This window comes from Camellia sinensis, unplaced genomic scaffold, assembly GCF_055761805.1.
Source record: "Camellia sinensis isolate YWXY unplaced genomic scaffold, ASM5576180v1 Unanchor1, whole genome shotgun sequence".
NCBI lineage: Eukaryota > Viridiplantae > Streptophyta > Magnoliopsida > Ericales > Theaceae > Camellia > Camellia sinensis.
The window spans coordinates 25,193,647-25,209,929 of NW_028128987.1; the positions used below are offsets into that span (position 1 = coordinate 25,193,647).

At 35.1% G+C, this 16,283-nt stretch overlaps 1 long non-coding RNA gene across 3 annotated transcripts; it reads left to right on the forward strand.

The window, feature by feature from the left end:
- Nucleotides 1-405: 405 nt before the first annotated feature.
- Nucleotides 406-6,316, forward strand: LOC145814187 (uncharacterized). Of its 3 annotated transcripts, none has more exons than XR_014357526.1 (6): nucleotides 406-640; nucleotides 747-766; nucleotides 2,832-2,988; nucleotides 3,431-3,537; nucleotides 3,645-3,713; nucleotides 6,094-6,316. It is a non-coding gene; the product is annotated as an uncharacterized LOC145814187 (long non-coding RNA). The 3 variants fall into 3 exon arrangements; XR_014357525.1 differs by having other exon boundaries at nucleotides 3,448-3,537; XR_014357527.1 differs by lacking the exon at nucleotides 747-766.
- Nucleotides 6,317-16,283: the final 9,967 nt, after the last annotated feature.

Here is a 16,283-nt window from a genome sequence, read left to right on the forward strand (position 1 = left end):
TAACATGTATGTGCTTCGCATGCTACTTATTCATTATTTATCAGACACAAAAATTTGGTATGCACTGCCTACCAAAAGTCTGCAAAGAAAATCTAAAATTTGAGAAAACACTTATATTAAATACACTATTTTTGTTATTATTGTATAGTGTACAACTGATGAGACTACATTATAATTCATACTGCACACAAAAATGCATTTTAGAAACTCATGCATTATTTTTACTAAGACCATTTTTCCACTTCACATTTCAATTTTAAATCACCTTCTGTGAACAAAGTTCTAATCATATTATACCGAGTACATTTAATGGAGAACTTCACATTTATGTCCATGTTTGTATTCTAGTTTTGTCCATGTTTTTATTCTAGAATACCTATACATCGTATATATTAAGACAGTCTGGCGGCCGCCACATTAACCCCATAAATAGATTTTTGGCAACCTATAAACATCAAAATGCGACATTTGTGTTAGGTACTTGACTTTCAGAATTTTTTTTCCTGAATCTTCTAGGGTTTTTGGGAGAAGTTTTTCGTGGCATTTGGAATGGGACAGATGTTGCCATTAAAGTTTTTCTTCAACAAGATTTAACTGTTGAGAACATCGAAGACTTCTGCAATGTGATATCTATTCTAAGGTTTGTCCTAATTGATCTATTTGCAATCATAGCTTCTCATATTCCCCTCCTCCACTTTGTTGTTGTCCATGCGATTGACCTTTTCTTTTCTTCTTTTCATACACAGCCTTGTACGCCACCCAAATGGTAATACCCTGCATTTGTTTGATCAACTTAACTCTGCCATATTATGTGTAACGCCCTCAAAATAATAACATTAGACCCATCAAATAAGACATGCATTGACACATAAACTAACCACATTTCTTTATTTCTTAGAGTTCCATTACATAAGTATTACATGTTAACATCAAAACAAAATGCCTTACAGGCTTACAGCTTTCCAAGTTAACACTTGGTTTCAAACAAAGAGTACTAACTCGTTTACACAAAAAGCCCTTGGCTTGAGGTTACATGTAATACATCAAAAGTTAAGCAACAAAGTATGCCCGCCACTAGCCTCCCAGCTATGTCCTTGGAGGTGGCATGCTTCCAGCACCTGAAAATGATATTCCCATATAGGGTGAGCCACAGCCCAGTAGAAATACACTAAACCAACCATGGACAATGACTAAAATATTAGCAAATTGATAGATGGTCAACACTGAAACATTCACATAAATTACACATTTATGTCATACAACTTATGAGTCTAAGTTACCTTCCCTTTTTTTTTTAACAGATAAGCATGCTAGCTCTATCATCATTTCCACAGATATGTATAGAAACTATATCTTACATTCCGATAAGCACAAAAGCTATATCCACATTCTCAACAGATATGTATAACGACAATATCCACAGATAAGCATATGAGCTATATCCACACATCACAAAGATAAGCATATAAGCTGTATCCACACTTCTCTAGACAAGCATATGAGCTGTGTCTACGGAGTTCATCCCCTATCTTCTCCCAATACTTATCCGGTTTAGAGGTACATCCCCTATCTTCCCCTAAACCGCGGAGTACATCCCCTATCTCCTCCTCTACACATAACGTATACAAACACAATGGTTCTATATACAATCACCCAATACATACAGTTAATGTATTCTATCAACCGTCAAGTTCCATGACACATTTCATTGATTAGTTTCAGTTTACCTAATCATCATGCATTGTCTACAACAATCACGACTATCCTCCACCGATAGCCCAAGCAGTTATTTCTAAACAGAAAATAAGTGCACAATGGATATTCAATCAACATTTCATTTCCTCTTTTCTCACCATTAATTATCCCAATTAATTAAACAATGTAATTAGGCCATTATCCATAATTACCATTTCAACCCTTAGGTCCCATTTTCATCAATGATTTAACATACATTCAATTTCTCTATGCCAAACATGCATTCAGGTTTATTATGAATAAAACCTTAACTTTTGTAAAATTACACAAAAGCCCCAAACTTTCACAAAATTACCAAACCAAACCCAACATCTCAAAATACCAAAATTTAAAGACAAAACCCATAGAGAGGAGTAGGATATCCCTACCTCGAAGTTTAAGCCACAAAGGAGATGAAGACTCGAAGATCAACTTGCTCCAAATCCAAACGTTTTCAGATTAAATCGAAGCTCTCAACGCCCTCTATCTTTTTAACAAAGGCCCTAGGCTAGATTCACACCCTAGGGAGATCAAACCTTAGAGAGAGTGCAAGTTTAGAGAGAGAGAGGCTCGGATTAAGGGTTTTGGACCAAAAAGAGAGTGAAAAAGTGATGTTTTAGACGCTGCTGTCCGCTGATATAAAACACGCTCGCTCGAGCCAAGAAGTTCTCGATCGAGCGAAGAAAAATCCAGACCGCTCGAGCGAAGGAAAGCTCGCTCGAGCCAAGAAAGACAGCTCTCAGGTCCAGAACCAGGTGCAACACTACTCTCGCTCGAGCGACAAACTCCTCGCTCGAGCGAAGGACCAAAAATCTGGGCAGCAACACTAGGCTCCCAAACACAACCAACCTGTAACAAACCTGCCCAACACATCCCATAACTCAATATACAAAGTACAAAGGATGCAAACACGATAATAAACAACAACCAACATCCACGGACACATGTCCGGATCACTGTACAACAAGGGTAAACCCGGTGTTTACACTTTATAGGATTTGTGAATGGAAAAAACACTCAATTTTTTTCTTTTGATGTTCATATCAGAAATAATTGTAGTGTAGTGATATGAAGAAAATAATACATTTTTTTTGCAGTTATTTTATTCCTTGGTGCCTGCACAAAGCCTTCTCGGTTGTCCATGGTGACTGAATACGTGGAAATGGGATCATTGTATCGTTTAATCCATGTGAGTGGGCTGAAAAAGAGACTCAGCTGGAGAAGGAGAGTGAAAATGATATGTGATATATGCAGGTACATTTGACCATCAACTTTTCCATTGCACTACCTCATTGACATTGCACATTTATGTTGGTACTACTGCTAAATAAGTAACTTATGGTTGCTTTTGGAGCTCAGTATATTTTCTTATGTTGGTATATTTGCTTTTGCATTAATGAATGAGCATTCCTTCACTACAGGAAATATCTGTTAAAGCATATTGGTGGCTTGTTGCACCAGTAAGTAAGGGTAAACTCATGACTTAGATAACCTCTGCATTACAGCTGGATTTGATTTGTTTATTTCTCTCTCTCTCTCTCTCTCTCTCTCTCTCTCTCATGTTTGTACATGTGCATATGATTTTGTACTTGAGCTTCTAGATTGGTTAGTGGAGGATTGCTATAAACTTGTACATATTAATTTTATTCTACCGACAGTAAATATCATTTTCCATAACCTGATCCCCTTCATTTAGATGTGATGCCATTACAGTTTACCAATTTGCTGTTAGAGTTTTGGCATCAACATACTATATATGATCACTTTGACAGTTGTAGTAGGGCATTTCTCCCATATGCTAAGGTGAGCACCACCGTTTCGCTCTCTCTCGATTTCGAAGTTCTCTCTCTCAAACTCTTCCTTCCCGTCAATTCTTCTCCTCCATTTCTACTCTTTTCTCCATGCAATAGATGAAACACAAAGAATTATACCTATCAATTCTGATCAACAATAGATGGACAGCAAAGACCATTCTGCAGGTAAATTATTTTTTCATTTATTGTACAGTTGTTATTTTTAGGGATTTCATAGTTTATGTACTAAACAATTTGATGTTCTCAAAAGTTTCAAGGTCGAGTCAAATGAGTTCTATATGCATCTAATCGTTATATTTAATGGTGGATATAGTGGTAACAGGAATATTATAATAACAGATCATATATATCTCTTCTTTTCAGAAAGGTCAGGAAGAGAAAGGCTGCCACTAAGGCAGATAAGGGTGGCAAAAGTCAAGCCAAGAAGGGAAAGTTTGCTAAGAAAAACCCCAACAAGCCTAAGAGGCCTCCCAGTGCCTTCTTTGTATTTCTGTCAAAATGTGCCACTTGTTACAATTGTTTTCTTAGCTAGCATGTATGCTCTGGACATTTTAAAAAATATGTATGTCTATGTTTTGGACACTTGAAAATTGGCCACAGCTTTGTTGGAAAGCTGAAAATTGTTTGGTTTGTGTTTATGCAATTTGCAAAAACATCTTGTTCCTTGCATATTTTCTGTCAAGGGTTCTACGGAGTCTTTCAATGCTGCCATTATGGTATGTTCAGATTGCAATGTTGTGTTATACTGAGTGTTCTATAAAAATAATACTTTTCATTAGTCAAAATTTTGGTATCCCAGGCAAGGCATGGAACTCGTGCTCCAACCAAGGAAAAGTTAAAAGAGTTAAACGATTTAGCCATGCATATGGAAGTTCTTCTACAAGATGCAAAAGAGCAGAAGTTGGCTTTGCAGAAAGTTCCTGTCTGGTTTCGGGGATGGAAATCTCCTTGGCAAAGGAAGCTCACAAGGGTGGTGAATTAATTAGCGAAGGAGAAGATGAACTGTATAATCTGGGGGTCAGAACCAGAGACAAGTTTCCACAACTGTTTAATGAGGATTACCACCCGGATGTGTATGCAATAAAGGCAACTCAGGTGGGCCGCATTCTACTTTACCTTCTATTCACTTTTGCAAATGGTTAGCTTTAGTGATGATAATTCATTGCGAGTTTCAGCCAATTGTTCTATCTATTGCCTCATTACCATAAATGCTGTTTGGATCAAGTTTCCCCTGAAATTGTTTCATTCCATCAAAAGGCCGATTGCATCACACTAACTGTGATATTACATTTTTATAAAAAAATTTCCGTTGCTTTTAGAATTCATTATTCTTATACATCTCTTTTTCTTTGCCATGAATCATGAAATAGATTCCTCGGGCATCAGCTAGTGCAGTAGTATTTGGCATGGGGCTGTTAAGTGGGAGGGGAAATCTTGGAACAGGGTGCAATCAAGCTTTTGCAGTAACCAGTGAAAGCCGTGCAAGTGATAGGTTATACCTAAAGAATTACCTAAAGAATAGGTAATTCTCAGCATAGGTACATCTCAGCATAGGTTATACCTAACGAATTACACATAGTTTCACACATTGACATATTTTCTCTCACTCTCATGTAGTTGAGGTTTGCTTTTTTAATTTTCAATTTGGATGCTTGAACTCTAGTAACTTATGACATCTATTGTATGCTCATGAAAACACGGAGGCAACTAGGTAAAGGGTTTCCTTGAAAAGAGTTCTTGGTTACTGTATGTGAGGTTATCATTTGACACTGACCTGAGTTGTCATACATATGGCTTGGTACTATCATTAAGTACGTAGCAGAGTACTACTCTCTTTTTAATGCTTTTCATTTGATTTTTGCATGTTGCTGATTCAAATCACATGATGATGTATACTTTAAATCCTTGTCGGAAACCATTGAACTACTTGATTTACTAATGGTCGTCGTAAAAACATAGTGGCATTAAACTGCATGCTTAGATGTCGTGGATAAAAAATTATATGTCCCCGGGCTAGTGGCATAAACCCATGGGAATCAGCTTCATAAGTTGGAGCCTTGTACTCTGAATACAACCTTATTTTTCTATTAAGTTGCATTCTGACACCCAGATGTATTAGCTTATTAAGAAGTGGGTAATGCATCCGTGTTAACAAATTGGAATTGGTAAACTGTCAAAAACCACAACTATATGTTTTGGTTACTTAATTACCTTCAAATGTCTTTTCAAGCTTCTCTCATTATTATGGTTGGTTTACCTTTAATATATTGGTTTTAACATAGTAATTTGGTAGGTACCTTACTTACCAAATAAATATGTATTGACATTTAAAAGGGAAGTAAACCTTAGGTATGTGGGTGATTCCTTTTTGTTCGGATCTTTATGCATTTTGTACTAGGAAATTGAAATTAAACTTTATACTGCTAGATAATAAGCTTAAGGAACCTATTTTGGATGAAATTTTATGCATTAGTGAGGTAGTATGAGCTGAATTTTACAACACATGATACTTCTTTGGTTTTATTGTGTATATCTCTGAATGCAGGCCAATAGAAAAGTCAGGAGCCTAGTGTTCTTAAGCTTAAGGAACCTGCATTGGATGAAATTATCCATGCATTAGTGGGGGCGTTATAATCTGAATTTTACAAGACAAGATATATCTTCTCTCTGGTTTTTGTGCAAACAGGTGATTGTTTCTTTCCTTTCCTTTCTTCTCTTTCATTTTCTTTCTCACAGTCTATCTGATTGCAATTCCTTTGTAATTGTTCATTCAAATTTTCAATTTGGCAGGAAGCATCCTTATTGAATATAACTGATCAAGTGTGTGCTCTGTTCACTCCATCTGAGGTATGTAGCTTTGGTACGTACATATCATGGGATCCATTGTGTTCCTATAGATGTTATCCACTAATAAGTGCAAATTATGTATGTTATCAGTTCATGCTTTGTTTCTTGCTCATTATACACTTGCTAACTTGCCAAATATAAACATTTTTAGGTTGTCTTGTTGGAGTGGACAGATGATTTGGAGTTGTTCATTATACACTTGCTAACTTGCCAAATATAAACATTTGTTTCTGTATCTGTTGTAAACTTTATATATATATTATTGATCGGCTTTGTAAACTTTGTGTAGTATCTGGATGGTGAACAATAAAAATAAAAATCTCTGTTTGACACCACTTAGAATAAGCTTTAGGAAAAGGTGCATAATTCAAGTCTCAGTTGGGAAATAATACTAGTTGTAAAAGTAAGTGTGGATGATTTACCTGGAAGATAGTAGTCTGATTGGCAACTCGTATAACATCTCGCATTCTTACACAAATTTTATCAACATGGGAGTATGTTTTTAGTGTCCAATTTTCTCTAAACTTTGGAGTGTATACTTTTAATTATATGCTCATAATTACATATTACCTATAAATAAAAAAAAGATTCACGATTATAGAGATAGTGTTGCATTCATCACCATTGGATTGCCTTGTTCTGCGTAGAGTAATAAACTTTGTTTAGTAGTGTCCTAGGCGTGGATTTCCGTCTGCGGTAACTGTTTTGCACATATATAGAGCTCATAACGGCCATAATGTAGTTGTGGAAATCTCATGCAAATGTATAGCTTTGGATAAGCTTTGTTTGCTCTTTTCTTATTAGTATTGTTATTATATGATGTAGCTGACAGGAATGAAGAAAACAAGCAAGTCAATGCTGTGCCTGCATACTTGCGTTGGCCTCTGAAAAGAATGAAAGACTTTTCTAACTTTTCTTTTTATTCAATGAATCACATATACACTGTACAAGATATTATATAGGAAAATATCTAACTAACTCAGTAACTAACTAACCAACTTAGTAACTAATGCAGTAACTAACTCAGCTAACAAACACTCTAACCATCTAACAAACATTACAACTATAGCTATGTTTGTTACAGATATTTTCCATTCATTCAAATGGTAGAGTTATTCTTAGGTGGTTCTTTGGTGGCAGTAGTTGTAAAAAAATCATATATATTAGCTTCTAATTATTTTTTTGGATAACAATTTTAGTATTATTATTATTTAAAATTTTTGCTGTTTGTTGCTCCCTATTCTTCAATTTGTGTTTATTTTGGTGAATCTGATTGCAGTTTATGTTCTGCAATTTTTCAGTTTTTCCTATAATCCCATCAACTTCCTATCAAGGAATTTCCTTTTGCACTCAATAACTATATTTGTGGAAAGTCTTTTATCTGCTTGCCTTAGCATTCCTGGATCTCAATCTTTTTGTTGTCATTGTTGACAGATTCAAGGATTATATCCCTGCAAAGTGTCATTCCTTATATGAGCAGTATCTTAAAAGAAGTGACAACGCAGTCGCCATGTGAAGTAAGAAATTCTTCCATGTAAAGTATTTATATAAACCAAACCAAACCAAACTAAGACTTAAGTCCCATCATATCTTTTTTGTCCTTAGCAGTACCTTGTTGAAATAGAAACAAATGTTAGCTATATACTTATATATATATATATATATAGAGGGAGCACCCAATTTGGTGTTCATGAAGTTTTGTGGACTTTTATTTTCCAAAAGTAAAACTTGACTTTCCACTTACAAATAGTCACAACTACTTTATATATATATACATATATATTATATTTTGTTAATTTGGCACACAGTGTGTGCCTCACCTTCTAGTACGATGAAATGTAATACTGCTACAGGTTGTTGAGATTTTAAGTTGAACACAAGTGATACTGGCATATTGAATGCAATTTGAGTAAACTAGTTTCAGAATTAAATTATTATTTTTTGCTTAAAATGCTTTGCAAGATAAACTCTTTGAGAGCAGAATTTTATTGTTGATTTACCATGATTGAACCTCCTAGTTTTACCATTAGTATAAGTTCATCCTCTCTCTCTCTCTCTCTCTCTCTCTCTCTCTCTCTCTCTCTCTCTCTGTGAGCAGGTTGGCTATACAAAAGGTGATGATGCTGGTCTTTCAAATGAGCACATGATTATGGCAGAGATTCCAAATGCTTCAGAAGCCATGGTATAGGTGCATGACTTGGGGTGAAAAAATAAATTTCTAGCAGTATGGTGGTTCTTGCTTTATGCAGGAAGGGTAATATTTGATGTGTATTATTAATACTCTGTTCAACTCTGAAAATTTGGAGACATTGATTAGAAAATCTGGACATTAATGCTTGATGCTTTGTGTCTAACCCAATGAATATGAAGGCATAATTATTTCTTGGCTAAACACAACTTTTAGACCCAATGACAAATGTTATCTGTCCTAATTTATGGTATTGATTTGAGTAGTGGAAATCATTATAACTTCTTCCCAACCCTATTTGCCTTAGGCACTATTACTTTTTATTATTCAACTGTTAATTTCACTTTTATCTTTAAATTATTCTCATTTTATTTTTTGGGATTGAACTTATTGGATTTTTTTCTTGAAGGATGTTGTATGGGGTACTATTATAGATGTGAGGGAATATTAATCTCACATAAATATATGTCTATACAAAGTTTTATTCATTATTGCTATTTTACTGGTATATTTTTGAAGTTAATCTCACAAAATTAGTAGTTCAAAAAAAAAAAAAAAAAAAAAATCTATTGCGGCGTTTTTCAAAGCGCCACTATAGTTATATTTTTAAAATAACAAAAAATCTATTACGACGTTTTTGAAGCGTCGCTAATGCTTATGTGACGTCATGTTACCGTTGACTGCCACATTTAGCGGCGTTTATAAAAACGCCGCCTATACTAATTTTACGACACTTTTAAAGCGTCATAAACTTACAGCGACGGCCGCGTCCTCGACGTTTGGTAGTAAGCGTCACTAAAGGAATTAACGGCGTTTTTCAGACATATAGCGGCGTTTTTGAAACGCCGCTAAAAGTCATTTTCCCAGCAGTGTAAACAAGCTTTCCCAATCTATTTACTAATTTTGAAAATTACAAAACCCACTCCACGTTGTTTGAAAAATTCCAAAACCCTCCAGATATCAACTAACATATCCTAAGTTTCAAACCCAATTAGTTTTACTTGATTTGATTATCAAATAATTATTTACAATTAATTACACCCAAACAGGCTGTTTTCTGCAGCACTTTAAAGAAATTAATGGTCCTCTTAGTATACACAAGCAACCAATCCAAGGCCAAAAATGTAAGAAACTAGACTTGTAACCGGTTCAAATGACATTAATTTGATAATTTTTGGATTTATACGTAAAGAGAATGATACTTCTGAACTTACTGTTTTAAATCAGTTTTCTGGACAGATTTGAACGCATCAGTTTATATAGATTTCGACTCCCAAAAATTATGAGAATATTCTAATATACAATTCAATATGTAATTAATCTACTGCAAAAATTTCAGTTCAAAATTCATCCCTGTGATATGGTTTCTTGATTTTAAAAGTTCGTGATTATGCGCAGAATTTTTTAACAAAGAATTACACACATTCTTTATACATGAATTTAACTCCTCAAATTTCTTAATAGTATATATATATATACACACAAAATATATACACCTACAACCTCTCCGTCAATGATTTAAATAACAATAGAAGAAGGATAAAGAACAAAGAAAGAAGAGAAGAAAACCTAAGAGGCTACAAGGCACAACACACACAAAGCTCTCCTTCTAGGCTACAACTATAATCTTGATGATTAAATCACCCCTCACTTTCCTTCATAACCCACGACTGCTAGGGCTTCTAGTGTTGTGGAAAACAATTATAACAAGAGTTAGGGTTTTTGTTATCCTTATATACATAACCACCAATCTACTTTAGTATTATCATCTAACATTATTATTATTATTATTATTATTATTATTATTATTATTATTATTATTATTATTATTATTATTATTATTATTATTATTTATTTTAATAGTAAATCTTGCCTCTAAATTAGAGATTTCCACCATAAATTTATTTTAGGTTTTAAAATTAATTAAAAGACCCTCCAATAATATTTAATTTACATTTTAGTATTCACCATCAAAATATTTGAGATTGTAAAATTATTATTATTTAATTATTTACTTTATTTTTATATTTGGGTTCTCACATTCTCTCCCCCTAAAAGAAAAGTTTCATCCTCGAAACTAACCTGAGTAAATCATGAGAATAGATGTGGGTACTTCTCGCACATCTCATCCTCCCGTTCCCAAGTCGCCTCTTCAACGAAATGATTACGCCACAGTACCTTAACCAATTTAATGGCCTCGGTACATAACATTTTCTCTTTTGAATCGAAGATCTGAATAGGTATCTCCTCATATGAGAGATTCTCTCTAATATGAAGCAGTTCATAATCTATCACATGCGACGGATTGTGCACATATTTTCTCAATATAGACACGTGAAACACATTATGCACTCCTACCAACCTAGGGGGTAAAGCAACACAGTACGCAATCTCACCAACCTTCTCCAATACCTCAAATGGTCCAATGTGTCTAGGACTCAACTTTCCTTTTTTTCCAAACTTGATGACTTCTTTCCATGGTGATACTTTCAAGAATACCATATCCCCCACATGAAACTCTAAATCTCTCTTACAATGATCAACATAACTTTTTTGTCTACTCTAAGTAGTCAATAATCTCCTGTGATTGTGATAATTTTATGTGTAGCATCCTCTAACAAATCAGGTCCCAACATTTGCCTCTCACCAACCTCATACCAACACAAAGGAGACTTACATTTCCTCCTATACAAAGCCTCATAAGGAGTTACTCCCAAACTAGAATGATAACTGTTATTACACGCAAACTCCATGAGCGGCAAATAATCATCCCAATTACCTCTCCACTCTGAAGCACAAGTCCTCAACATATCCAATAGTCCTCTCTGATTGCCCATCTATCTGAGGGTGATAAGCTGAACTAAAATTTAACTGAGTACCTATAGCTGACTGTAATGCACCCCAAAACTTAGACACAAAACAAGGGTCCTGATCTGACACTAATGACACAGGTACACCATGCAATCTAACAATCTCCTTCACATACAACTGTGCAAATCGAGCTAGAGAATAGTTCATCCGTACTACAATAAAATGTGCTGACTTGATTAATCTAACTGCATCATGATTACTACTAGTACGAGGTAATCCACACACGAAGTCCATGGTAACATGATCCCACTTCCACTCTGGTATAGGTAAGGGTTGTTTCCCGTAGGTTTTGATGTTCTACTTTAACTTGTTGACACACCAAACACTGAGCCACAAATTCTGCAATATCTCCCTTCATACCATTCCACCAAAAATGTTCATAAAGATCTTGATACATCTTAGTGCTTCCAGGATGAATGTTGCAACTAGAACTATGTGCCTTCGTCATAATCTCCTTCCTCAAATCACCACTAACAGGAACAAAAATTCGGCTATGAAATCTAAGCAACCCATTATCACTAACCAAAAAGTCTACATGCTTACCCTCTGCCATCTCTCCTTTAATACGCTCACACTGGAGGTCAATCTCCTGAGCTAAATGAATCCGTTCTCTCATAAGGTCGGCTGAATTTCAATTGACTACAATAAGCCCTATCACTAGGCATAACAACCTCAAGCCTCAAACATCTCATGTCTTCCACCAAACAACTCTCAATAGACAAAGCAGCTACATCTCCAACTGTAACCTTCTTACTTAAGGCATCTGCAACCACATTTGCCTTCCCCGGATGATATAAAATATTCACATCGTAATCTTTTAGTAACTCAAACCATCTTCTTTGCCTCAAATTTAGTTCCTTCTGTGTGAAAATATACTTCAAACTCTTATGATCAGTGTAAATCTCACATGACTCTCTATACAAATAATGTTGCCAGATCTTAAGAGTAAAAATCACAGCTACTAACTCCAAGTCATGTGTACGATAATTTCTCTCATGTACTTTCAACTGCCGTGACACATAAGCAATCACCTTCCCATGCTGTATGAGCACACATCCTAAACCTTGTTGTGAAGCATCACTATAAATCACAAAACCACCACCATCTGTAGGTAAGGCAAGGATTGGAGCTAATGTTAACCTTTGTTTAAACTCTTGGAAGCTACGCTCACAATCATCATTCGACTCAAACTTTACCCCTTTCCTAGTGAGACTGGTAAGTGGCAAAGCAATACGAGAGAATCCTTCCACAAACCTTCTGTAATAACCAGCAAGCCCTAGAAAGCTGCGTACCTCTTTCACAGAAGTAGGTTGTGGCCAATCAACAATTGCTGCCACCTTCGTGCGATCTACAGGTACCCTATATTTACTCACCACATAACCCAAAAAGGATACACTGCTCAATTGAAATTCACACTTCTTAAATTTTGCATAGTCTCTTCTCCTTAAGCGTCTACAGTACTACCCTCAAATGTTGCTCATGCTCCTCCTTACTCCTCGAATAAATTAGGATGTCATCAATAAACATTACCACAAATTTATCTAACTGGGGTTTAAATACTCTGTTCATCAAATCCATGAATGCGGTTGGTGCATTTGTGAGACCAAAAGGCATCACTAAGAACTTGTAATGCCCATAAGGGGTTCTAAAAATGGTCTTAGGAATATCCTCATCCCTTACTTTCAACTGGTGATAGCCTAACCTCAAGTTAATCTTAGAGAATACTTGAGCTCCCTGCAACTGGTCAAATAAGTCATCAATGCGTGGCAAAGGATACCTATTCTTCACTATGACTTTGTTCAGTTCTCTATAATCAATACACAATCTCATAGACCCATCATTCTTCTTCACAAACAGCACAAGTGCACCCCAAGGTGAGACGCTAGGCCTAATAAAACCTTTGTCCAGAAACTCCTATAACTAAGTTCGTAACTCCCTTAACTCCAACTGTGCCATTCTATAGGGCACTTTAGAGATAGGTGTTGTATTGGGGACCAAGTCAATGGAAAATTCTACCTCACGATTTAGAGGAAGACTAGGTAGATCCTCTGGAAAAACATCAACACATTCACTCACTACAGGCAACTCCTCCAACTTCTATTTTGGCTGTTCAATACCCACTGCACAAGCTAAGTAACCATGACACTCTTTTCTTAACATTCGGTTAGCCTGAAGGGAAAAAAATAAAACAAATAGAAGACCCTTTCCTATATCCTTGAAAGAAAAACTCAAGTTGCCCCGGTATAGAAAAAACTACCCCCATTCTAAAACAATCAATAGAAGCATGATGCTTCGTCAACCAGTCTATTCCCAAAATCACGTCAAAATCCTTCATCTCTAATGAAATCAAATCCACTGGAAAAAATCCTACCACCCAAATCTACCTCACAAGATCTGCAGACATCTTCTAACACTAACGTTTCCCCTAATGGACTAGGCACGGTAATACAAACATCTAAAGGCTCGTAAGGAAAAGACAATCTGTGTAGATATCTAGGTGCCAACTCTTAACCTTCAAAATGAAATCAAGAAAGATTCAACACAAATTTAAACAAAACTAACTCAACCACACACTACTAGCGACTATAGGGACTCGGACCTCGTCTAAATGACGAAATGAAAGACATGTAACTTGATCAACCTATAGCTCTAATACCACAATTGTCATACCCCAAGCTCGGGTATGATCGGCCGTGGCACACAGGGACTTAGCCCAAGGCACACGTAAGCCTAAACATGAACCCAAAATTACAAAGAATAAATGTGATGATAGACCAAAAATAAATAAATAAAAACTCAAACTAGTGACAAGTCACAAGTATAAACAGCAAAACCAACCGTAATCAATACCATCTAAACTTATGGAATATAAACAACCTACATGTCAAAATAATCCTAAATGAACCTCAATAAAAATAAAAAGAAATATGCACAAACTTGACATAACAATCTAAACAAAATAATGAATATCCTAAAGGTCTATGCAATTGAGTCCCCACTATGCCATGAGTCCACTCTAAGTCCTTCTAACACCTGGAAATGATAAACAACTAAGTTAGCTGATAGTGCAATGAGTAGCAACATGAATAGTAAATACAGCTTTGAAAATAGGGTTCAATTCCAAAATAAGATATGTATATATATATATATATATATGTATATCACAGAAACTAGATTGGCATATAGTTTGATAAGAATAATCTATTTCAGAAAGAAGGTTTCACAGTTCAATAGTTAAAATACTCATGTCTCTCAAGAACATGATAAATGACATTTTTTACTTAAAACATATTACAAAATGAACACCAATAATTTTCTAGGTACCAAGAATAACAAGTAACATGCCACACAGTTCTCAAGGCTATAAGTCCCGTTAGATCGAATACCGAACTAAGAGTCATCCTAAGGGTGGCAACCCGGGCCTTTTCTCTAAGACGATCCGATTGAAGGTCACCTAGCCTAACCTAGGTCTTTTCCTTACAACTGTTGAGCACTAGAGTCATCAGGTCCCAACCCGAATCTGTTCCCTAGTGGCCAGAGTCACCATACACAGTTGAATAATTTCCCTGGACTAAAATATACAGGTGGTCCCAATAATCAATACTCATCAGTTTTGCAAAATATGGTAGTTCACCATTATAAACATGGGGCCAAAACAAATAGTTTTCAGTATGCCAAGTTCACACATGTTTCAGAAATATTTTGATTCCATCGATAATATAATAATTTATTGAAACAATTTAGTCCTGAAATAACAATTTAATTTTCCAATAGTTCTGGCTTGGGGGAACATTTATAAAAATATGTAGCATGAAACTACTCACCTGAAAACGAAATAATATAATCTTCGAATAGAGAATGAAATTCCAACTAGTGCCCTGAACCAAGTATGAAGACTACATGTCACTACTAATTTAAAAATACTAAAGAGAATAATAAACTAAATACCCTAAACTAAAGGGCACTAACATAGCTCAACCCCACTCACCGTTACTCTTAAATAATACCTAAGTTCATGTTCTTCAAGGTCTAAAATTACCCAAGATATGGGTTCCGATCGAAATTTAACTAAAATTAACTTTAAGATAAAACAGAGTTTTAAACAAGCTTTCCCAATCTATTCGCTAACTTTGAAAATTACAAAACCCACTTCACATTGTTCAAAAAATTTCAAAACCCTCCACATATCAACTAATATATCCTAAGTTTCAAACCCAATTGGTTTTACTTCATTTGCTAATCAAAATAATTATTTACAATTAATTACACCCAAACAGGTTGTTTTCTACAACACTTTAAAGAAATTAGTGGTCATACACAAGCAACCAATGCAAGGCCAAAAATGTAAGAAACTAGACTCATAACCGGTTCTAATGACACTAATTTGATAATTTTTTGATTTATACGCATAGAGAACGATGCTTCCGAATTTACTGTTTTAAATTAGTTTGCTGGACAGATTTGAACGCATCAGTTTATATAGATTTTGACTCCCAAAAATTATGAAAAAATTCAATTATACAATTCAATATGTAATTAATCTACTGTAAAAATTTCAGTTCAAAATTCATCCTTGTGATATGGTTTCTTGAGTTTAAAAGTTCGTGATTATGCGCAGAATTTTTTAACAAAGAATTACACACATTCTTTATACATGAATTTAACTCCTCAAATTTCTTAATAGTATATATATATACACACAAAATACATACACCTACAACCTCTCCGTCAATGAATTAAATAACAATAGAATAAGGAAAAAGAACAAAGAAAGAAGAGAAGAAAACCTAAAAGGCTACAAGGCACAACACACACAAAGCTCTCATTCT